Here is a 24,676-nt window from a genome sequence, read left to right as displayed (position 1 = left end):
GAAGCTTTTTCTGATTTGTCAAGTCCACAGTCTCCTTGGATGAATGGACTTTGTGAAAGGGCAAACCAAACATTGCTTCAAGGCTTGAAAACCTTGCTGCATGATGCCAATCTTCCAGAGAGTTATTGGGCAGAATCGCTCAGCTGTTTTGTTTACATTTATAATCGGAGATTATCATCTCCGATTGGTTGCACCCCCTATGAAAAGATGTTTGGCAAGAAACCATACATCAAGCACATGAGAATTTTTGGTTCTGACATGTGGGTTCACACACCACAAAGCTCCACATTAGGCAAATGTGGTTTGCATGGTATCTTTCTAGGGTATCAGAAAGGTTCTTACAGAGTAATGATGACTGACTCTAAGACAATTAGGCTCACTAGAAGTGTTGAGTACAATGCCAAGTGGGGGGAGAATGTAGGCATTTTCCAATGTTATCCTGATGACAGTGAAGAGACTGAGGATAGGCAGCAGCAAAGGCCCACACCCACTGATGAAAGTTCTGATTCTGATTCTGATACTGAATTGGATGATTCAGAGGATTTCAAGAGTGCTACGGCCTCTATGCAACCCTCTGAAGACTCTGATCGAGAATTGGAGGAATCACTGTTCACTATAGGCCACTTTTCTCCTAAGAAAGAAGAGGAGAGTGTTGAAGACCTACGTCTAATTCGCAGGTCTGAAAGGGCCACAAAAGGTAGACCTCCAAATAGATTTGCTGATGAATTTGCTAAAGCAGCAAAAGCTGTGACTGCTGTTAATAGCTCCAAGAAGGTATTTGAACCTACAAGTTTCCAAGAGATCCAGACTTTGGATTCGAAGGATGCTGAGCCATGAACGCTGAGCTTGATTCCTTAGAGAGGAACAAAACATGGGAGCCAGTTCCAACAGTTCCAGGGGTGAAACTGCTTGACAGCAAATGGGTCTTCAAAGCAAAGACAGATCAAAATGGCAAGATAGTCAGACACAAAGCCAGATTGGTAGCCAGAGGTTTTTCACAGGTACCAGAAGAAGACTATCACGAGACCTACTCACCCACCGTGGGATATGAGAGCATTAGGCTTATGCTCAAACTTGCTGCAGAAGAGAATCTACACGTTTCTCATCACGATGTGAATACAGCATTTTTGTACAGAACCTTAGGTGAATCACTTTATATGCTTCCACCTGATGGCGTACAGGTAAAACAGGGATTTGTTTGTTCTCTGCAGAAGTCCCTATATGGTCTCAAGCAAAGTGCATGGTGCTGGCATTCTAAACTCACTGAAGTATTATTTTCTCTAGGTTTTCAGCAAGGTAAAGCTGATCCATGTGTATTTGACAAAGAGGAAGGGCAAAAGAAGCTGTATTGCTTGTTTTTTGTTGATGATATTCTTTCCTTTTGGAAGGATGTCAAAATGTACAATAGCGCCCTAGGTCAACTAAAAGAGCACTTTGACATGAAAGATCTTGGTGAGGTATCCAACTACCTATCTCTGGAAATAGAGAGAGACCAAGATGGTAATATTCTAGTACACCAGTCACAAAAAATTGCTGATGTGTTAAGCAAACTAAACCTGATGAATGCTAACCCTGTAGACACACCGATGACAACAGGTTAGCAGGTAGATGACACTGAAGGAGCATTTTCTGACACTACACTGTACAGAAGTGTGCCAGGCAAACTAAACTTCATTGCCAGATGTTCAAGACCTGACATTACAGTTAGCTGTAACTGTCGGGAATCAAGCCTTTATCAGGAGAAACTGGCAACTCTCCAGGCACCCGGCTTGATCTCCTGTTGACCTCCCTGTCTGCATTCCCGGCAAGATCCAGGCAGAAGTCGCGATAGGCGATCCTTCTCAGCGTGAGAAGAATACACCCCCTCTTTCCTGCCCCCCCTGGCAGGGGAAAGAGATAGACAGAAACATATTTACATGCTTTTATTTCTGTCTTTGCAGCGTTACAAAAAACATGACTGCTCTCTTCAAACTCCAGCAGTCGAAAGAGAACAAACACATGCTGTACTTCCTGTACAGCTCATATTACACTCTGAGCTAATTCCGGTGCTTCGCACTGTGAATAGACTGTCCCTCTGTTTCCCACGGACAGTCCCAACATTCCCATTATGTTTTGCTTTCAAGCTACCAGCAGCTCGCGGCTGCATTGCTTCAATATCGTAACATTGCTAAGCAGACAAGTCAACAATCCTACTGTTAAGGATTGGAAAGCTCTGAAATGCATAGCACACTATTTGAAAGGCACTATGCAATACAGACTGAGATTTAACAATCAGAAGTCTGGAGGTCTTGAGATATTTGCAGATGCAAGTTTGGGAAGTGACACTACAGACAGGAAAAGTACGTCTGGAGTTTGCTACATGTACAATCAGGGTCTATTTGGTCGTGCAAGCAAACAACAGTTAGCTTGAATACTTGTGAAGCTGAACTGAACTTGTGAGGCTGAACCATTCACTTGTGGATTGTGAATGGTTGTTACAGTTGTGTAAAGACATGAGAATGTTGGGAAACTGCCAGGGAGATATAGTCCATCATGGCCCCAAGCCGGCTGCCGGACATCCATCGATCTCCCGTAGACAGGCAGATCCAGCAGTTAGCGACACGAAGCCTCAGAAATAGATTGCGACATTCCAGGCTTGTGCACACTGTTTATCAGCAGAAACACAGGCAGAAAGCTGCACCGCAGAAGAGCATATTTAGCATATTTACAGACTTTATTTAGCGTAGAACAGAACAAAGAAAAACATGACCGTTCTGAGTCAGTGTCTCCGACCGACTGCAAAATCGAAAGGAATAGCAAACATAAACATCCTGTGAACAGGACATGCGCAGACTCTGTGACTCACAAAGCCTGCTCCCTTTTAAGGTGGAACGGAAATATCCTAACATCCTCCCCCTTTCCGTGTAACCTGTAGTACCTGTGGTTCAACCCATTTGCAACCTTTGTACATAAACCTTAAGTTGTTCTCTGTTAACAACCTTCGACAACAGATCAGCAGGAATTTCATTTCCTGGCATGTAGGACACCTGAATAAGTCCTTTCTGAATACACTCTCTTGCACAATGTAGCTTAATCTGCAAGTACTTGGTTCTTTGCTTGCAACTCTCTGAGTTCAGCAAAGCCAAACACGATCTATTGTCTTGATACACTTGTACAGGACATTTCACAGACACTCTGATGTCCTTAAACAGTTGCATCAACCATTCACAATCCATGAGTGAAAACGACAGAGCATTGAGTTCTGCTTCACAGGAACTTAGGCTCACTGTTGTTTGCTTCTTGCACAACCAGTCAAACAGGCAGTGGTTGTACATGTAGCATACTCCAGAAGTGCTTGTACCATCCGTGGTGTCACTTCCAAAACTTGCATCAGCAAAGATTTCAAGACCTCCAGTCTTCTGACTGGTGAACCTCAGCCTGTAGTGCATAGTCCCTTTCAAATAGCGGGCTATGCGCTTCAGAGCTTTCCAATCCTGAACCGTAGGATTGTTGGCATGTCTGCTAAGCAGGTTACAGCTTACAGCTATGTCAGGTCTTGAACATCTGGCAATGAAATTTAGCTTGCCTAGAATGCATCTATATAGCGTTGTGTCAGAAAACGCTTCAGCAGTACTGTCTACCTGGTAACCTGTCACCATCGGTGTGTCTGCTGGGTTTGCATCAACCAAATTCAACCTGGTTAATACATCAGCAATTTTCTGTGTTTGGTGTACCAGAAAATTACCTGCTTGGTCCCTCTCCACCTGCAGAGAAAGATAGTTGGATACCTCACCAAGATCCTTCATGTCAAAGTGCTCCTTCAGCTGAGCTAGGGTGCTTTGGTAGAAAGCCTGATTCTTCCAAAACATCAGAAGATCATCAACAAAACATAAACAATACAGTTTGTTTTGCCCCTCCTCCTTGACAAACACACATGGATCAGCTTTGCCCTGGTGAAAACCTAGAGAAAGCAATGTCTCAGTGAGTTTTGTGTTCCAACACCTGGCAATCTGCTTAAGACCATATAAGGATTTCCGCAGTTTACAGACCATTCCCTTCTGTATCTCCATCCCATCAGGTGGAGGCATGAACAGCTCTTCATTCAAAATTCCCGTACAAAACAGCTGTATTAATGTCATCATGGGAAACATGCAGTTTCTCCTCCGCAGCGATCTTGAGCATCAGCCGAATGCTCTCATATTTGACTGTGGGTGAGTAGGTCTCGTGGTAATCCTGTCCTGGTACCTGTGAAAAACCTCTGGCAACCAATCTGGCTTTGTGTCTGACTACCTTGCCATTCTGGTCTGTCTTGGCCTTGAAGACCCATTTGCTGCCAACCAGTCTCATTCCTGGGACTACCGGTACCAGTTCCCAAGTTTGGTTCCTGTTCAAGGAATCAACTTCAGCCTTCATGGCATTAAGCCAAGGCTCAGCATCTTTAGAGGTTAACTCCTGAACCTCTTTGAAGCTTGAAGGTTCCCATACCTTCTCTGAGCTACTAAGAACAGCAGTTGCTGTCTTAGCAAACTCATCAGCATACCTCTTTGGAGGTTTGCCCTTCGTGGCTCTCTCAGATCTGCGTACTAGATGCAAGTCTTCTTGACTCATCTCCTCTTTCTTAGGAGAAAAATGACCAATGGTGAACAGTGGTTCTTCCAGTTCATTGTCAGACGCATCAGATGGTCTGACTGAGGCCTTTGTGCTCTTGTATTCTGCTGTGTCATCACTGTCACTGACACCAGCAGCAGCGCCGCGCACTGAACTGGAATCCGAACTCTGATCATCATCATCCTCATCCTCCTCCTCATCATCATCCTCAGCAGCTTTCTCAGCTTTAGCTGCTTGCTTGACATCACCTTCATCCTCCTCTGGGTAACTCTGGAAAATTCCCACATTTTCCCTCCACTTAGGATTGTACTCAACACTCCTTGTGAACTTAATGGACTTAGAGTTAGTCATCCATACCCTGTATGCACCTTTTTCGTACCCCATGAACAAACCATGTGCCCCACGCTTCCCAAGCTTGTTGGTTTGTGGGGAATGTACCCACATGTCAGAACCAAAGATTCTCATGTGCTTGATGTTGGGCTTTTTGCCAAACATCTTCTCATAGGGGGTACAACCAATAGGTGATGACAATCTGCGATTAAAAGTGTAAACAAAATTCCCCAAAGCCTCCCCCCAAAATTTATCAGGGAGATTGGCATCATGCAACAAGGTTTTCATTCCTTGCAGCAACGTTTGATTTGCTCGCTCTGCAAGCCCATTCATCCATGGCGATCTGGGCGTTGACATGTCATGCTGGATTCCCTTCTCAGTCAGGAAAGCTTCAAACTGCTGAGAAGTGAACTCCCCGCCCCGATCAGTAAACAGAGAGCCAATACGTTTACCATGAACATTCTCCAACCAAACACAGAATGCCTTAAACTTCGGAAACGCTTGCGATTTCTGTTCGAGCAAAAACACATGAATGTACCTGGAAAAAGAATCAATTAGAACCATGAAGTACCTTGCTCCCCCTAAAGAGGGCGCAAGTGGACCAACCAGGTCTGCGTGGACTAGCTGGTAGGGTTTGGAGGCCTGCCTGCTAGACTCCTTGCCTTTTGGAGCAACCTTCACCTTGTTCTCTGCACAAGATACACATTTCATGTGAAACTTACAGGGTTTGATGTTCAAACCTTCAACCACCTCTGGCATCTTGGCCAGTGTCTTCCAAGAGAGGTGACAAAACCTTCGATGCGCATCCTGAATGCAACCTGCATGAAGAACTTTGTTAGTTTGTGCAACACAACAAGAATCAGCATTTGATACAACAGCACTAGTGTCGTCATTAGTTATATGGAACAAACCATCCATAAACTTTGCATGCAAATAGTCCTCTTTGCCTTTACTGATGACACAGACGCTCCTCTTGAAGGAAATCTGAAAACCACGCCCAGTAAGCTGTGGGACGCTAAGCAAGTTGCTCGCAGCTCCTGGAACATAAAGTACACCACTGATGGTTGTGTGCAGACTTGCAATTTTCACAGTACCTTCTCCTGCGATTTGCAGCGTCCTTCCGTCAGCCAGGTGGATTTCACCTTCTTGAGGTGTGAAGGAGATAAACAGGTGGCGATCCTTCGTGACGTGGCGGCTCGCACCTGAATCAACAACAAATCTGCCTTTGGCTGTTGGAGCAGTCTTTACAGCAAGCAAACCCTTGTTTTCCACCGGTGTGGGCTTTTGCAGCTTGCCCCCCTGCTCCTGGCCAGCAGACTTGCCTTTAGCGAAGCTGTGCCAGCAAACATAGCCTTGTTTTTCCCTGGCGCGGGCTCTTCACCCTCCCTCCGCTTCTGGCCATCTGCAGGCGTCTGCCTCTGTTTACCTTTGCCTTTCCGGCCTCTGCAAAGGCGATGACCTTGGTTCCCACGAGAAACAGAGCTCTCAGCTGCCGACTCCTCGGCTCCCCCTGGAGGTTGGAATGCTGCCTGGGATGACGTGATGGTCAGCTCCCCCTGCAGCTTGCAACCGGTGCCCTCAGCATCCCTGCATTCACTCGCATTCTGGGAAACAGCTAGGACCTCCGATGCAGTCAAACTCTGGGCTGGGATTACTGGCAGATGAGCAGCTTTCAAAGCCTTCCACATCTTACGTGCAGTGGTGTTGCCAGCAAGCGTCTTAATTTCCTCAAGAGAGACGGATAAGACTATTACGTCAATGGCCTTCGAATTCTGGCCTTTCCATCTATCTGTCAGAGGAACTGGAGGGGGCTCACTCACGGTATGCCACACCCCAAACTGACGCAGCAAACATTCACACCATTCTGCCCAGGTTTTATAATTCTGCCCATGTAACTTCGGGCACACAGTGGCCTCAGAAGCTTGGAAAAACTCCATTTCCAGCTTTTTGCTTTAGCCGTGAGTCTTTTTGCCTTCAAAGACTTCTTATCTTAGCAGCCATTAATCACGAAGCCTCTCTGGCGCAGCTCCCAGAGCCATTAATCTGCCGGAGTTACAAAGGCTCTTTGCCGAGGTAAACAGAAAAGCCTCCCTTTCTTTCGCTTTTCCCACGTACCTCTCATACGCAGTCTGTTGCAGTTTTACTCTTCTGTAGGTGCTGTGAATCTGGGCCCATAACCTTGTTGTTGGGAAACTGCCAGGGAGATATAGTCCATCATGGCCCCAAGCCGGCTGCCAGACGTCCATCGATCTCCCGTAGACAGGCAGATCCAGCAGTTAGCGACACGAAGCCTCAGAAACAGATTGCCACATTCCAGGCTTGTGCACACTGTTTATCAGCAGAAACACAGGCAGAAAGCTGCACCGCAGAAGAGCATATTTAGCATATTTACAGACTTTATTTAGCGTAGAACAGAACAAAGAAAAACATGACCGTTCTGAGTCAGTGTCTCCGACCGACTGCAAAATCGAAAGGAATAGCAAACAAACATCCTGTGAACAGGACATGCGCAGACTCTGTGACTCACAAAGCCTGCTCCCTTTTAAGGTGGAACGGAAATATCCTAACAGAGAATTCCTGTCAAATGTCCAATCCAGGTTTATCAGGACAACAAAGCATGTTTGGATTTGCTGACTTCTGAAGGTTGTAAGCAAAACACAAAGCACTTGCAAGTGAAGCTGCAACATGCTAGAGAATGTGTTCAGAAAGGACTCGTAACGGTGTCCTACATGCCAGGTAATGAAATTCCTGCTGATTTATTGTCCAAGGTTGTTCCGAGGGATCAACACTGTACCTATGTACAGAAATTGGGTTTGTACTGAGATTGTACTAACACACTGCCCAGTGGTGTTCACAGAAAGGGGGAGGATGTTAGTTTCTGTTTCCTCACTGTGCAGCTGCTTGCAGTCACAGGACTCTGTTTACATTACACAGAGTCCAGATACTGTTGGATTCTCAAGGGACAGGGAGATGGGTTGTGACGTTACTGGTTTCCTGTTTCCTTTGTTCTGTTGTTCTCTGCTTCTCATAGAGAGAAGATGTATTTTTCTTTGCTTTCTGTGTAGCTTAGTAATAAAGCATAGCAATGTAGCCCATACTATCTCATCCTTCCACTGTGGTGTTGTTTTAATGCTCTGATGGGAGGGCTCGGAGGAATATAAGCCTTATCAGCTTGGAAGAACGGAGCTGAATTCCCAATACCACCACCCCCACCCCCACCCCATGCGCAGGAGACCAGAGGCCAGTAGCAGACTGTGCATGTGCCTCTGAAGGGCACAAAGGTTTGCTGCCTCCTTGTGTGCCCATTTTCTTGCCAAAAAGAATAAAAATACAGCATATGATTGCACATACCAGGCACCAATTTTAATGGTGGTTCTTTGGATTTTCCTTCAGGTGAGAAAGACGAGGAGGAGGAGGAGGAGCAGCAGCAGGAGGAGGAGAAGGAAAAATAAAGAAAATGAGGGGAATATATATTTCCCTATATATTTCTATTATTAGTTCTATGCATTGCTTCTTTATTTAATAAAATTTATTTTTAAAAGCCTGCAAAGTGGTTTACCAAAACACTTTGTATGTTTACTTTAAAACATACAAAAGCTAAAATATTTAAAAAGATGATAATTACTTCATCAACTGATGAAGATGATCATCCAAATGTCATAGACCAAATGGAGCAAACAGCACGCAGACCTAGTGGTGGGAGGAAAAAATCCTTAAATAAGAGACACGGGGGAATGATTAATGAACTTCAATGTCTGCACACTAATGCGCAAAGCATGGGAAATAAACAAGATGAGCTTGAGCTCTTGGTACAGCAAACTAAATATGACATAATAGGCATCACTGAAACCTGGTGGAATAAGTCCCACGATTGGAATGTAATAATGGGGGGATACAATCTATTTCAGAGAAGCAGACCAGACAAGAAAGGAGGAGGAGTGGCGTTATATGTCAGGGATGTGTGTACCTGTGAAGAGATCCAAGATTTAGAACCTCAAAGCCAAAGTGAGAGCATTTGGGTCAAAATTAAGGGAGAGAAGAATAACAGAGATCTCATTGTGGGAGTTTACTATAGATCCCCAAGCCAAACGGAGGACATAGATGATGCCTTCCTGGAACAGATGGCCAAGCATGCAAAAGGAAGGGAGATAGTAGTAATGGGGGGCTTCAATTACCCGGATATTTGTTGGATGTCAAACTCAGCCAAGAGCATAAGGTCAAACAGATTCCTCACTGGCCTTGCAGACAACTTCATTGTCCAGAAAGTGGGAGAAGCAACAAGAGGAACAGCCATTTTAGATCTGGTCCTAACCAATGTTGATGACCTGGTTAGTGGGGTAGAAGTGGAAGGATCATTAGGCGCGAGTGATCATGCTCTTCTGAAGTTTACTATGCAGCGGAAAGGAGCAGCCAAGCATACTAGGACTCAATTTCTTGACTTTAAGAAAGCCGACTTCATAAAACTTAGGGAAGTGCTGGGTGAGCTCCCATGGACAGTAATACTAAAAGGAAAGGGAGTTCATGATGGCTGGGAGTTTGTTAAGAGGGAGATAGTAAAAGCACAACGTCAGGCAATACCAATGAGACGGAAACATGGAAGGTGCCTAAAGAAGCCAGGGTGGCTATCTAAAGAACTTTTAACTGAGTTAAGATTAAAAAAGGATGTGTACAAAAAATGGAAAAGTGGGGAAACCACCAAAGAGGAATTCAAACAAATAGCCAGCACGTGTAGACACAAAGTCCGAAAAGCTAAAGCACAGAATGAACTCAGGCTTGCTAGAGAGGTTAAAAGCAACAAAAAAGGCTTTTATGGGTATGTTCGTAGCAAAAGGAAGAACAAAGAAACAGTGGGGTCACTCAGAGGAGAAGATGGTGAAATGCAAACAGGGGACACAGAAAGGGCTGAACTCCTCAATGCCTTCTTTGCCTCAGTCATCTCCGATAAAGGAAACAATGCCCGACCTGAAGAATTTGGAGCAAATGATTCAGCAAAGGAAACACAGCCCAGAATAACTAAGGAGATAGTACAAGAATACTTGGCTAGTTTAGATGTATTCAAGTCTCCAGGGCCAGATGAACTGCATCCAAGAGTATTAAAAGAACTGGCAGATGTGATCTCAGAACCACTGGCAGTCATCTTTGAGAATTCCTGGAGAACAGGCGAAGTCCAGGCAGACTGGAGGAGGGCAAATGTTGTCCCTATTTTCAAAAAGGGGAAAAGAGAGGACCCAAATAATTACCGCCCAGTCAGTCTGACATCAATAGCAGGGAAGATTCTGGAGCAGATCATTAAGCAAACAGTCTGTGAGCACCTAGAAAGGAATGCTGTGATCACCAATAGTCAGCATGGATTTCTGAAAAATAAGTCATGTCAGACTAACCTGATCTTGTTTTTTGACAGAATTACAAGCCTGGTAGATGAAGGGAACGCAGTGGATGTAGCCTACCTTGATTTCAGCAAGGCATTTGACAAGGTGCCCCATGATATTCTTGTAAAGAAGCTGGTAAAATGCGGTCTTGACTATGCTACCACTCAGTGGATTTGTAACTGGCTGACTGACCGAACCCAAAGGGTGCTCATCAATGGTTCCTCTTCATCCTGGAGAAGAGTGACTAGTGGGGTGCCACAGGGTTCTGTCTTGGGCCCGGTCTTATTCAACATCTTTATCAACGACTTGGATGATGGACTCAAGGGCATCCTGATCAAATTTGCAGATGACACCAAACTGGGAGGGGTGGCTAACACCCCAGAGGACAGGATCACACTTCAAAACGACCTTGACAGATTAGAGAACTGGGCCAAAACAAACAAGATGAATTTTAACAGGGAGAAATGTAAAGTATTGCACTTGGGCAAAAAAAATGAGAGGCACAAATACAAGATGGGTGACACCTGGCTTGAGAGCAGTACATGTGGAAAGGATCTAGGAGTCTTGGTTGACCACAAACTTGACATGAGCCAACAGTGTGACGCGGCAGCTAAAAGAGCCAATGCAATTCTGGGCTGCATCAATAGGAGTATAGCATCTAGATCAAGGGAAGTAATAGTGCCACTGTATTCTGCTCTGGTCAGACCTCACCTGGAGTACTGTGTCCAGTTCTGGGCACCACAGTTCAAGAAGGACACTGACAAACTGGAACGTGTCCAGAGGAGGGCAACCAAAATGGTCAAAGGCCTGGAAATGATGCCTTATGAGGAATGGCTAAGGGAGCTGGGCATGTTTAGCCTGGATCTGTGAGGCAGGGTGAGGCAGCTGCTCTCACCATTTTATAGTTTTATGGTCCTTTTATTGTTTTACTTTATTGTTTTACTGCCCTATTTTATCATTTCATGGTTTTACCTCCTTGTTATCTCGGACGCCTTCCCACTGAGCTAGGAGGGCGACACGGCCAGAAAGGCGCCGCTGACACCGCCGCGGCCTCCAACACCACGGCAAAGGAGCTCAGCAAATTGGTCTCAATTACCTGCCTACCTTGGAAGCAGTCCAGCGGAGAACCCTCCTGCAACACCCGATGGAGCTAATGAACCGAGGTGAGATTTTTACCAACTTGACCTTCACAAGATAAATAATGGTGACGACCAGGAGTGGCTGTAGAACACCAGGCTTTTATCGGAGTGATCTAAGACCTCTCTCTAAAAGAGCTACCCTAAAGGGAGCTCAAACAAAAAGCACTCGGCCCTTTAAGAATAGGGGTAAAGTCAAGCCGAGTGAGATTCAGCAGGAAACTGAAACTTCTCCCTCCTGCACCGAAGGGCCGGCTGTGCAGAGAGAGGATTGTGTAGAAGAATGCCACAACAAAGGGCCAATAAAGCCCAAAGTAAATCCAAACACAATTGGTACAGTTACCAAAGTACTCCCCAAACAGAGACTTAAATCCCAAGCTTCTCCTGAACCATCCCGAGTCCGAGAAGTGGAAGAACTAATGTTAAAACAAATTGCAGAGATGTCTTTGGGAAACCCTAAAACATCAAGAGACTCCTGCTTCCAACTTGAGACAAATGAGGATGAGGATTTATCAGTTATCAAATGGCTTGTGCTTTTAACTGAGGATATCGAAAATATAAAATCTCATTTGGCCACCTGTACAAAAATCCTCACTATAATGATGGACACTTGCAAAACTCTCTGTAGGGAATCCAGCGGGGTGACTGTAGAATTGGAAAGTAATAACAACTTCCTTCCTACCACCTGCAAAAGCAGACCACCAAGGAAGGCCAAGAGATCTTGTAGGGCTACTGCCTTGAAAAGGAGGCCCATAAGGGTAAAAAAGAGCAGAAATGTTAAAAATTTTAAGGCAGTGCGTTACAAAAAAATGGATTTTAAAAAGCTTTTTAACCTTCTCAAGAGTATCCCAATAACCGAGAACAGTGGGAACACTGAGAAACTTGTAACCAGGAAATCTTCTAAGCAAGAACATTCTATAAAACCTTGCCCTGATGCTGCGATGGATTGCTCGGAACTCTTAACACCTACCCCAACACCTAACTCCAAGCAAGACATTTTGATCCAAGATCCATGGTCTTTGTTAGGTAGATTGATTGCTTTATTGTTTGGCGTCCAGCACACTTCCCCCTGCAGCCCTCTGCAGGTCGTAAAGCATTTAGCAGAATTGCACAGCGTCCGTGTTGAAAGGGCAGTAAAACAAGTCCCACACGTTTCTTCTGTTCTAATATCACTTTATTTGCTCAAAAGTAGCATATTTACAAACAAGAACTTCCATCTGATTGTAGCTGCATTTTCTCTGCGTCCTTCTCTCTCAGTGTGCAGCTGCGTAACAAAGCTGCTTTCACTTTTCTTTTCTTTTTTTAAAGATGATATTTATTAGAGGTTTAAAAGTTACAGAAAGAAAAACAAAGAAAAACAACAAGAAATTACAATACATTAAACAAAAAACATAAAAAACTATATAACAGTACAGCATAAAAAACACATAAGGTTAAAACACACATCCAATGTTCCATATCTTTATCTTTCATTTACTTGTTTCATCGACCTCCTCACATCTCCCTTCTCTGTGTTCCCATTTCAAAATCTTATTCAGCAATACTTCACCTTCTCTCAAAACTTATTTTAGATTATACGTGTCAACTGTTATGTCTCCAATTTTTCCCTTTGTTATCAAATATTTAAGCTCGACATAATGTTATTCAGATTTCACCTTTGTTCTTATAAACCAATTATCTTCACACTCCTTTCAGCTATGTCACTAATGCCATATTATCTTTATATCCTGCATCATTCTAGCATTCATACAATTTACAATATTTTTGCAAATAGTCCTTAAATTTTTTCCAGTCCTCTTCCACTATCTCTTCTCCCAGGTCTCGGATTCTGCCAGTCATTTCTGCCAATTCCATGTAGTCTATCAGTTGCATCTGCCATTCCAAGCTGCTTTCACTTTTCACTCAGTTCACAGCATTCCAAGCTGCTTTCGTCACGTCCTGGCTTACTTCCCTTGTAAGCGCCTCCTCTCAGCCTCGAGACACCCAACACCCCCTCTTGTCTCGCGCCTGAGGGGAGAATCGACCCTTGGTCGTCCCAAACCCAGACCTTCGCAAAACTCCCCATGTCTTTGGAAGGTGAGTGGCTTCGTGAACCCATCAGCTAGGTTCTTGGCAGAGGGACAATACTTCAGCGCAACTAATCCCTCCTGAACACTCTGGCACACATTCCGAAAGCGAATGTCTAGGTGTTTAGTTCTGGCCTTGAACTGACCTGACTCTGCCAAACGCAGGCATGGTTGATTGTCCTCGAAAACACGTATCGGCTGACAATCCACTTCGCAGAGTTCCTGCACCAAGCAAGCATAGAGCTCTACTTCTCTGCACACCTCTGAAAGAGCACTAAACTCAGCCTCAGTGGATGAGAGAGCTATAAGACTTTGCTTCTTGGACCTCCATCCAACTACTGAGTTCCCAAACTTCACCACTAGACCAGACACAGACTTGCGATCCTCAAGATTAGCCCAATCCGAGTCCACAAAGCAAGTCAGTTTGACTTCTCCTTGTGCTGGCAACCTAAGACAAAAATCTTTGGTCTCCTGCAAATACCTCAGAACTCTCTTGATGCCATTCCAGGCTTGCACACTAGGGTTTGATGCCTCCCTGCTGAGCAGATTGACAGCAAACACTATATCAGGTCTGCTCCACTGGGACAAGTACAACAAACTCCCTAGGGCTGACTGAAACACTTCCGTATTTTCGAACGCAGCACGTTCTGCTTGCTGGCTGTCCTTCACAAAACTAGTCTCCATAGGACTTCTCACTCCTGCACAATCACTGATCCTCATTTTCTGAAGCAATTGCTCAATTTTACCTCTCTGGCTAAGCAAAAAACTTCCATCCTGCGCACGCTCAACATTGACACCTAGATAGGTTTTGACAGCACCAAGCTGTTTAAGCTTGAATCGTTTACCTAGCTCTTTGGAAAACTTCTCCACCTGTTCATCTGTTTCTGAGAAGAATAGCACGTCATCAACCCAAATCAGCAAATACTCTTGTGTTGCTCCTGAACCTCTCAGATAAAAGCAACTATCAGCAACACTTCTCCTGAAACCTAGCTCTTCTAAGGCTTCATTCAGGCACATGTTCCAGTTTCTAGCAGATTGACGTAATCCATAGATGGATTTGTGCAATCTCCACACAACATCCTGCCTTAAGTTCTCAAACCCCGGAGGAGGAATCATGTACAGCTCCTCCTGGAGATCTGTGTTAAGGTAGGCAACATCCACATCAAAGTGATTTACTTTCCAGCCTCTCTGTGCTGCACAAGCTAAAAGCGTTCTCAGAGTCTCCGCTCGTGACGTTGGTGAATACACCTCCGTGAAGTGTATTCCCTTCCTCTGCGTAAATCCCCTTTGGGGAAGCCTTGCTCCTCTTTTCTCATGCTTTCTGAGAAGTTTTGCTTGTAGGCTTTTCCCTGCTTTTGCACACACTGTACGAACCTGCTCTTCATGCCTAGCTGACCACAACTACAGAACCTGATTGTTATATTGTTTGTGCCATATTAATCTCTAGTTACAATTCAATTAGGAGGCTTCATGCCTGTCTAGTTCTAGCTCCGATTCCCAGCCTTTACTCCATCAATGATAAATGATCACATGTAATCCCCACCTCTCACATGTAATTCCCGCCTTAGTACTTATGTTAACCAATCACAAGTTTCTGTGTGTATGTATAAACCAATCAGCCACAGGCCCACCTGTTAGCAATGCTTGTAATATTCAATAAAAGAGGCTCTCAGGGGTCCGCCCAGACAGACGCCTCATGTTACACCTGCCTCTCGTCTACTGTGATTTTTCATTCCTACAAACCTGGCTTTATACTGCGGCTCTCCAGCGTTCGTGGGTTTCAAGCGGTAAACCCACCTGGAACTCACAGCCTGCTTGCCCGGTGGCAACTCTGAGTGAGAACACACCTAGATCTTTCATGGATTTCATCTCTTTGTCCATTGCTCTGTGCCACTTGCCTGCTTCTTCCTCAGGTAAATTCTGAATATCCTCGAAGGATTCAGGTTCACATCTGGCTGAACCTACCCAGATGCTAGAAGCGTCGTACCGCTCAGGAGGCCTCCTTGTCCTCGCTGATCTCCTCAGTGTGAATCTTGGTGACCCTGCTGCTTCACTGGGTCCAGCTAAATCATCCTCAGTGTCTTCCCCATCTGACCTGCTGCGCCTCTTGGGCCTTACAGCTGGTCCAGCAGGTGAAGAAGGCTCACTCTTTGGCTCAAACTTGACACTTGCCTGAGGAGGTGTTCTAGGTTCCCCCCTCTGAGGGATCCTGAGCTGTCCCTGCCTTGGACTCTGTCGCTCTGGACCGTGGTCCCCAGCACCAAGTTCCTCTTCCTCCTCAACGTCTGAGTCATAGAACTGCTGTGGAATCACGTCTGGATTAGCGTGCAGACGCTTCCAACCGGCTTGCTCACAGAACTCAGCGCTATTGCTGATAACCAACCTAGACTGGTCTCCACTTGGGTACGCAAACCGCTAGGCCTTTGAGCCAGGCTCATACCCTACAAAGATCATTCTTTTAGATCTTGACTCACCTTTCTTGCGTAGAGCCTTTGGAATAAGCACCCAAGCCTCACAACCAAACACACGAAGGTAGTGTAGCTTAGGCTTCTTTCCATGCAGTAAGAAATACGGTGTATTTCCTATACTAGAGTTGTACACTCTATTCTGCGTATGGACCACATAGCGCCAGGCCTCAGACCAATATTTCTGGGGTAGCCTTGCGTCCCACAGGATCGCAGACACAGCTTCCTGCACCGTCCTGTTCTTTCTCTCTGCCAGCCCATTCTGCTGCGGAGAGTAAGGAGCGGTCAGTCTGTGGCTAATCCCCTTCTCCCTAAAGAAATCCTCTAAAGCAGAACCAGTGAATTCAGAACCTCTGTCACTTTGAAAACCACGAACTTTGGTGGAAAAAGTTACCTCAACTGCGATGATCCAATCCCTGATCATTTTAGCCGCCTCCCCTTTCGTTTTCAGAGAGAAGGTCCAAGCAGACCTCGAAAAATCATCAATCAAAAGCAAAGAATACTTCGAACCTCCCAGTGACTCAACAGACATGGGTCCACACAAATCTGCATGAATTAATTCAAAGGGTTGTGTGGTCTGCCTCTCTGACTTTGGATATGAGCATCTCACAATTTTCGCATGTTTACATGCATTGCAATCTAAAAATTTGTCACAAACATTAAATTTGCAGCCTTGTGTCAGCTCTGGTGCTTTCTGGAGATATCTCCAATTCAAATGGGCGAAGCGTCGGTGCCAAATATGTGAACAACCATGGTGGGGTGCTACATTCACACACTGGCCCTTCGCTTCTTCGGTGTCATCCTCTCCTGTGGAAAAAGGCACATTTACAGCAAACAAATTATCTTTAGACAGCACTGTGTACACGTGTTTCCCATCCTTGGAGAATTCACATTTGTCACCTGCAAAAGAAATATGAAAACCATTGATAAGTAGATCATGCACACTTAACAAACAGTTAGTTAAACCGGGCACTGCATAAGCTTTGACTTCATGATTAAGGAAAGGACAGAAGAAAAGGCCTGTCTCTGTTAGCCTTTTTCTGCTTCCATCTGCAATTGTCACATACTTCTCAGTTTTTACTGTCCTGCAATTCCTCAAAAGACTGCTAGATGGCACTAGCGAATTTGTCGCACCAGAGTCTATTATTACAGTGAGAAAGTCTTGTTGTTGACATTCCTGGGTCGCCAGGGCAACAATCTCCTCACTACCCCCCTCCTTGGGGCTTCTGCAGATGTCCTCTCTGGTTGTAACGGCAACAGACTCCCCCCGGCAGGGAGACTTGCCCACGACCTTCACAGCTTCCGTAGATGCAACTCTCTCAGTTGCCATGGAGACTGGACTTGTCTCAGCGTTCCCACACAACTGTGAAGCTCTTATCTCTACTTGCTGCAGGTGGCCAGCCTTGAAGCCTCTAGCTCTTTTCAGCTTCCCAGGCTCCGACTCACGACATAAACAACTCTTGGCAGCTTTTGGAGAAAGAGGCGTCTCTGAGCTTTCACTGCTCACTGCCCCCCCACTGCTCACGGGGTCTCCAGGACGTTTTCCTGCACCCCCTCTGATGGGTGAAGGGCTCCCAACACTTGGCCTCTCTCCAGGTTCCTCACACAGACACGTTGCAGCATCCACACAGCTCCCAGGCTCAGCAAAAGCATCAGCAGCATTGCTAGCAACAACAACAGCAACAGCAACAGTCCCTTCGCCCCCCTGTGGGGGTCCCAGCTCCTCCCAGCTGTGTATCGGTTCTCAAGAATGTGGCCGGCGCCATCTTGCCTCTCCCTTTCAGATGCAGCCACTTCTCGGCCCTTGCTTCCCACTCCAGCTCCACAAGCTTCTTGGAGTGCTAGCCAAGCGGCCTCTAGCTTTCTTGCACCCAGGACAACAGGCACCAGATGAGCATCCACACTTTCTGCCAAAAAAGCAAGCACACGCTTCTCAACTTCACTTTGCTCTGCAGCCCTCTTAGCCCCTGCTTTCCCAGCTGCATTCTGTGTGGGGTGAATTACGTTCCACAGCTGCTCCCCAACTAGCAAAAGCTCTACTTGAAATCTCCACTGCAGCCAATTTTGGCTAGTCAGTTTCTGACATGGCAGTTTAAGCTCAAAGCCATGTTCACGGGGCTGAGCCATTGCCTCCCTTCTGTTGGCTTTTCCAAAGGTACTCACTCAACAGCCAAACTGGGCACTCCGGACGACGTGGCTCCTCAGCTCCCACTCCGTCAGCCTCCTCCGATCTGCCTCCTGCTCTCTTTGAAGCCTTGGCAGTCGATCAAGCTGACGTTCAGCCTTTTAAAGTCTTCAAAGCCCTTTCTCACACGCTTCACGTTGACCCATAACCTTTGTTAGGTAGATTGATTGCTTTATTGTTCGGCGTCCAGCACACTTCCCCCTGCGGGCCTCTGCAGGTCGTAAAGCAATTAGCAGAATTGCACAGCGTCCGTGTTGAAAGGGCAGTAAAGCAAGTCCCACATGTTTCTTCTGTCCTAATATCACTTTATTTGCTCAAAATTAGCATATTTACAAACAAGAACTTCCATCTGATTGTAGCTGCATTTTCTCTGCGTCCTTCTCTCTCAGTGTGCAGCTGCGTAACAAAGCTGCTTTCACTTTTCACTCAGCTCACAGCATTCCAAGCTGCTTTCGTCATGTCCTGGCTTACTTCCCTTGTAAGCGCCTCCTCTCAGCCTCGAGACACAGAAGGTTAACCCTTCACTACACCCAACAGTCTTACATTCTATCTGTAGATGAAACCAATCCTTCTTAGAAGAGAAATCAGACAAATCTAACAAATAAAAACTGGAATCTGGTGCTGTACCGAAACAAACTCGTTTTATCAAATTATCCTAAACCACCAGGACTCCTGTCACAAGAAGAGCGTAAAGCCCATTTATTGAACCTTTTAAAGATCTATATGCCGGGTATACTTAATAACCCTACTGATTTGGCCCAAGTGGAATATCTATACTTCAACGGATTCCTTGCCAGAGTGGTGGTCTCATTCTACGAGGGGAGACTGGCAAAACTAGTGTACAAATGTAGAGAACACCTGGAGACGAGTGGTATAAGAATCTCAAGGTACTTTAAGAATGAAGCACCTTCAATTCCACTTATCCCCCATATTGTAAATTTGCCAAAAACTCAACATGAGATTGATCAACATGTTCTAATTGATATAAACTCTGCGGAGGACATCTCCAAACATCCTACTGGTCTGGTTACCAAGGACCCTCAAAGGTTGGACTTCCTTGGGCCCAGGTATGCGGAGAATCAGGGAATCGACCTCAATAGCTTTGATAATAACTTACTCCACTCTTATAGCATTCTCCCGCAAGAAGTCCAGAAAGAAATACTTCATAAAATTGATTCCCTTTATTTCTGCCTGACAAAAGTGACGGAGGAACAGCTGAGATTACCTAAACAAAATATGCTTGATAGAGACTGTGGTTCAGATTCTGTCCCACGCTTATATCACCAAGAACTGGACCTGTGGGTTGGGAAGGCACCCACCCCTACCAGCCAACTGGTTGTTGCGGAGATGAATCCACTCCTCCATACTCTGGAGGCGGAAACCCCGTCACCAGACCCATCTATTATGCACCCCATCTCTGAGGCAAATATGACTACAACATCTGCCTGGGACAAAATGAGGGAACTTAACGAATCTGAATTAGGTTCTCCATGTAAAGTGTCCCATATGGGTCCACTTGTAATTTTATTAACCCACTCTCTTCTAACGTGTGCAAGTTGAATAAATCCATAGATACCATCGAACCGGTAACAGAACCAGCTGAACCAGACCAACAAACGAGAGACGACTCAATTTTATTTTTAGCCCCAAAGAATGATCTGGTTGAAGACCCAACAGGTCGTATTAACAAAATTATTCAAACAACTAATGATCACTCAACTAGTGGCATGATACCTGCTGACTTAATTTCGCTTTCTCTAAGTAATACCCCCCTAATTCTACTATCTGGGCTCTGAAAAGTCTTAGGCCAAACATCTGCCTTTAGCGAGACGAGTGGCACGACTTTACAGCCAAACCACCCCAATAAATTCAAACAGTTGGGATGTATAGCACGATTGCCACCTTCTCAAAGGAAAATGACTGATTTTTTTGAAGCTGAAGCTCCCCCAAAGTTAGAATCCCATTCGCACATGATCTGACTACCTAACGACCAACCCAACCACTCCTCGGTGTCATTTTTATGCTGGAATATTGCGGGATGGAGGGGGAAGAAATTTGATCCAGACTTCTTAAAATTTGTAAATTTATTTCAAGTAATTCTCCTACATGAAACTTGGGAAGAGGAGGCGATTGACATAAATGGATACGATACCATTTTGCTTCCAGCTAGCCCCTCTCTTAAAGGTGGATGCCCTAGGGGAGGTTTGGTAATAGCCATTTCCCTCAAATTGCAAGCAAAACTTACACTTGTTAAATCTTCCTCTCCTTACGCGATTACAGGACTGATTTCAGGAGGGAAATTTGAATTACTGGTAACAAATGTTTATTTCCCCCCTGGGGGGCAGGTAGTGGACCTCCATTCCAAATGGGAAACACTTGAAGAACACCTAACTTTCTGTTATACTAAGTTCCCAAATATCTCAGCAGTCATGGGAGGTGATTTTAATGCTCGTACAGCTGCAAACTGGGAAGCGCTAGGCAAGGCCAAATGGTGGGTCATACCTGATCACCAGAACTCGGATCTCTCTCCCCATATACAGAGAAAATCGAAAGATAATAGGGTTAACGAAGCGGGAACCCTTCTTTATCAGCTGATTTTACGTTTGAATTTGATAATTTTAAACGGAAATTCCCCCCCGGATATTCCGGGTGAGTTTACTCACTTGAGCACACTTACAAATAGTGTTCTCGATTATTTTATTGTTTCGAGAGATTTATTCCCAATTTTTTCTTATTTTAAAATAGAAAACGTCCAAATGAGCGACCATCTCCCCTTGAGTGCCAAGCTTTCCCTAGACGCTGCAGAGAGCTTGCTGGGAAGACCATGCATTAAAAAGGGACTCAAAAATAACTTAAAGAAGGTTTTAATAAGAAAAACAAAAACTCCATTTACACTAAATACATCAACAAACCAAACCAGACCCAACCACCAACCCATCCCCCAGGGTAATGGGAAAGCTAGGTGCTGCTCCTTATATACTACACCCAGATGCTGACACACCTTAATCAAATACAACTCAGGAGACTTCCGGAGGCGGCGCGTTCAGCAATGGCGGTCCTCTTCAGCTGCTGAAGAGGGGCTCCGCGGGAAAGGGTCGTGCGCTGCGGCACAGTGACGACCCACGCAGAAAAACCACGGGTAGAGTGAGCCCGTGGCCGTGGGATTCGGCGGGCACCAGGAGCGACCTCGGAAACGCAGAAGAGACCCCGTAAGGGGTTTCGGAACGTGGAGGAGGCAGCGGTGCTGTGAATCCATCGCTCTTTCCGCGGAAGTGAAGCCGCGCGGCTGCTGCTGATCGGCGCTGACCTTTCTTCTTTGAACAAATGAATTGAAACAACATACTCGTGAGTAAGAAATCCGAGGCTTTATTTGGACCTAATTTGGTGAATTTTGGCTGAAAGCGGGAGGCGCTAAAAAGGAAGTCAGTCTTCCGGCTCTGTTTAAAGTACCTAGCAAAGACTCTTTAAAGCGGAAGCGTTGAAAGGAGTTTAAAGAAGCTGGAATATACCCTGCAAATTCGGATTTGTTTGATTAAAAGTCAAGGAAAGGCTAAAACTGTTATAAGTGGACAGAGACTGTGAATCCTCTTTCTATCTTTTGTGGATTACAAAGTTAAGACACCCTGCTCTCGGGCTGACCGGATACAAGGTAACACCAGACTGCGGTAACTGTATACAAAAAGTTAAATGTCACATAGGGCTACTTTGTAAACTGTAAAAAGAAACTGCTGCATGCACCTTTGTAAAGAACTTTTACTCTCTGCAGTTAAATCTGAACTTAGAGGGCTCCCCCACTGTTTTGGATTTTACTTAACTTTTTTGTGGAAACTTTATGGTGGAAACTTTCCCTTCTTCTCCTTAATTTTTGGGGAGCTCCCCCTGCTGGATTGTGGAATTATTAGTCTCTGGGAACTGCCGGCTGCCTTGGAATTTTTTTTGACTGGATGTTTACCTTTCCTGGATTGCTTTTCCCATGGGATTTACAATTTGACCTTGACGCTTGGACAGCTGTGGAATGAGTGGCGCACCAAAAACAAGGGCTGCTAAGAAAGCAAAACAAACTGAACTTTTACAATTAACTTTGCCTGTGCAGCCATGAAGATCGTCTGTCCCTATTGTGACAGGTCTGCAAGAAGGACAACCCAAGCAGCCAGCTTTTGGGGATATGGCTGCAGGAGGGCTAGACCCTGTCTCCAAAGAAATATTGGACCAGCTGGCAGCGTTAAATAAGAAAGTTGATGAACAAGCAGCTAAATTTGAGGAACAAGCGGCTAAATTTGACCAGGTGACAGCTACAATTAATAAACTGACAGATCAAGTCGCTCAAAATACACAGGCAGTTGGCAATATTGAAAAGATCACAACAGAAAACCGAAAATTAGCACAGGAAGCAAATACAAAAGCAGAAAAAAATAAAGAGAAGATAGAGGAATTAAGAGGAGAAGTAAGGCCACTGAGCAGACAGGTTACTGAACAGCAAGCGTTCCTGTCCATGGCGGAATTGAAAAACAGGGAATGCAATCTCAGGCTTAGAAATATCCCAGAAACAGAAAAAGAAGACTTGATCAGTCTTCTGACAACAGAAATATCCAAGTTCTGGGGTTTGGCTGAAGAGAAAGACTTTAAAATAGTTACCGCCTTCAGATTGGGAAGAGTGGCCAAGAAGGATAAACCAAGAGATTGCTTGATCATTTTGAGATCTAAGCAAGAAAAAGATAACATACTCGGCCTGCACTTTAAAAATTCACTGGTGATTCAGGGAAAGACGGCAGAAATCTTCAGAGACATACCTAAACAGTTACTGGATTTAAGAGCTACATATAAAGACTTGGCAAGTTTACTGAGAAACAACACAATCCCGTACAGGTGGGAATTCCCTCAAGGACTATCTTTTACCTTGAAAGAGAAGAAGGTAAGAATCAGAACAGCAGAGGAGCAAGAAAAGTTCCTAAACGACCACGGGGAGGACCTTCGGAAGGGAGTAGCAGGAGCCTGGCCACCTCCTTCGTTTGGTTTCAATCCGGTTCCACCTCCAGACAAAAACGACAAAAGAGACACCCCTACAGGCCAATAAATTAGCCCGAGATGTCTCTGCAGCTCCTTAGTTGGAACATTCATGGCGCAAATTCTCCCGAGAAAAGGAAAAAGATTTTTCATATATTGAGAAAAGAACAATTAGATGTTATTTGCCTTCAAGAAACACATGTGACTAGGCTCCACAGGAGAGTGTTAATTAACAAGAAACTAGGCCAAGAATTTATCTCATCAGACAAGGTTAAAAAAAGAGGAGTAGTGATCTACGCAAAGGAGAGCCTAGCACCAAAGTTGGTCTTTAAAGATGAACAAGGAAGAATTTTGGCGATAGAAATACAATCACAAGGAGAAAAATTTTTGATAGTAGGAATCTACGCACCAAACGATGGAAAATCGGAATTTTACAAGAAGCTGCATGAGATAATGTTGGACTATATTGACTATACTAACATCATTTTGATGGGTGATATGAATGGAGTTGTCTCTACATACATGGATAAGTCACAAAATCAGAATTTGACCAAAGATGGCAGGCTTCCAAAGACTTTCTTTGAACTTACAGACAATATGGATTTGATTGATATCTGGAGGACAAAGAACCCTCTGGGTAAAGAAGGAACATTCTTTTCTGAGGCCCACCTATCGTGGACAAGAATCGACCAAATTTGGACATCTAGAGGACTGGCACCTAAGACAAAAAAAGTTGAGATCTGCCCTAAAACCTGCTCCGACCATAATGCCTTGAAAATAGACCTGAGACTTACACCAGCTGGATCCTTCAGATGGAGAATGAATGACTACCTGCTTAGAGATCAGGAGATTGTGAAGAAGGCCCAAAAAACATTGAAAGATTATTTTGAAATAAATTTGAATACTTCGGTGGAAAAGAAAACAATCTGGGACGCGAGTAAAGCTGTTATGAGAGGGTTTCTGATACAACAGAATACTATTAAGAAAAAACTCTGGAATGGTAAAAAGGATAAGATCTTGGAGAAGATAAGAGACGGAGAGAAAAAGTTGAGACTAAACCCAAAATCAAAAGAAGTTTTAAGAGAAATAAAATTCCATCAAGCACAATATGCGAAATTGATAAATCAAGAAGTCGAATGGAAAATTAAACAGATGAAACAAAGATCATTTGAATCTGCAAATAAATGTGGGAAGCTGCTGGCATGGCAGCTGAAAAAGAGACAGAAATTGAACTTTGTTACCAATCTGGAGGTAGAAGGAGAATGTATTCAGAAACCAGAAGATATCAGAAAGTGTTTCCAGAGATATTTTAAAAAACTGTTTACTCAAGGACCCCAAGTAGAGACTGAGATAAACAAATTTCTAAAAAGCTATGGCCTGCAAAAATTAACACAAGATAAACAGACAGTCCTGAATTACAAAATAACACAACAGGAAATTGAAAGTGCCATTCAGAATATGCAATTAGGCAAATCCCCAGGCCCAGATGGACTTACCTCCAAATATTATAAGACACTGAAGGAATATTTGGCCC

The 24,676-nt window shown here is 44.7% G+C and overlaps 1 long non-coding RNA gene across 1 annotated transcript; it reads right to left on the bottom strand.

The window, feature by feature from the left end:
* Window positions 1-2,702: 2,702 nt before the first annotated feature.
* On the bottom strand, window positions 2,703-7,257 carry LOC308577876. The gene is made up of 2 exons (XR_014003743.1): window positions 7,033-7,257; window positions 2,703-2,775 (listed from the first exon to the last, which is right to left on the bottom strand). It is a non-coding gene; the product is annotated as an uncharacterized lncRNA (long non-coding RNA).
* Between the last annotated feature and the right edge of the window lie 17,419 nt (window positions 7,258-24,676).

The sequence above is a fragment of the Podarcis bocagei genome (genome assembly GCF_964188305.1).
Source record: "Podarcis bocagei genome assembly, chromosome: W".
Lineage (NCBI taxonomy): Eukaryota > Metazoa > Chordata > Lepidosauria > Squamata > Lacertidae > Podarcis > Podarcis bocagei.
This window is presented reverse-complemented; position numbering and strand designations above follow the sequence as displayed.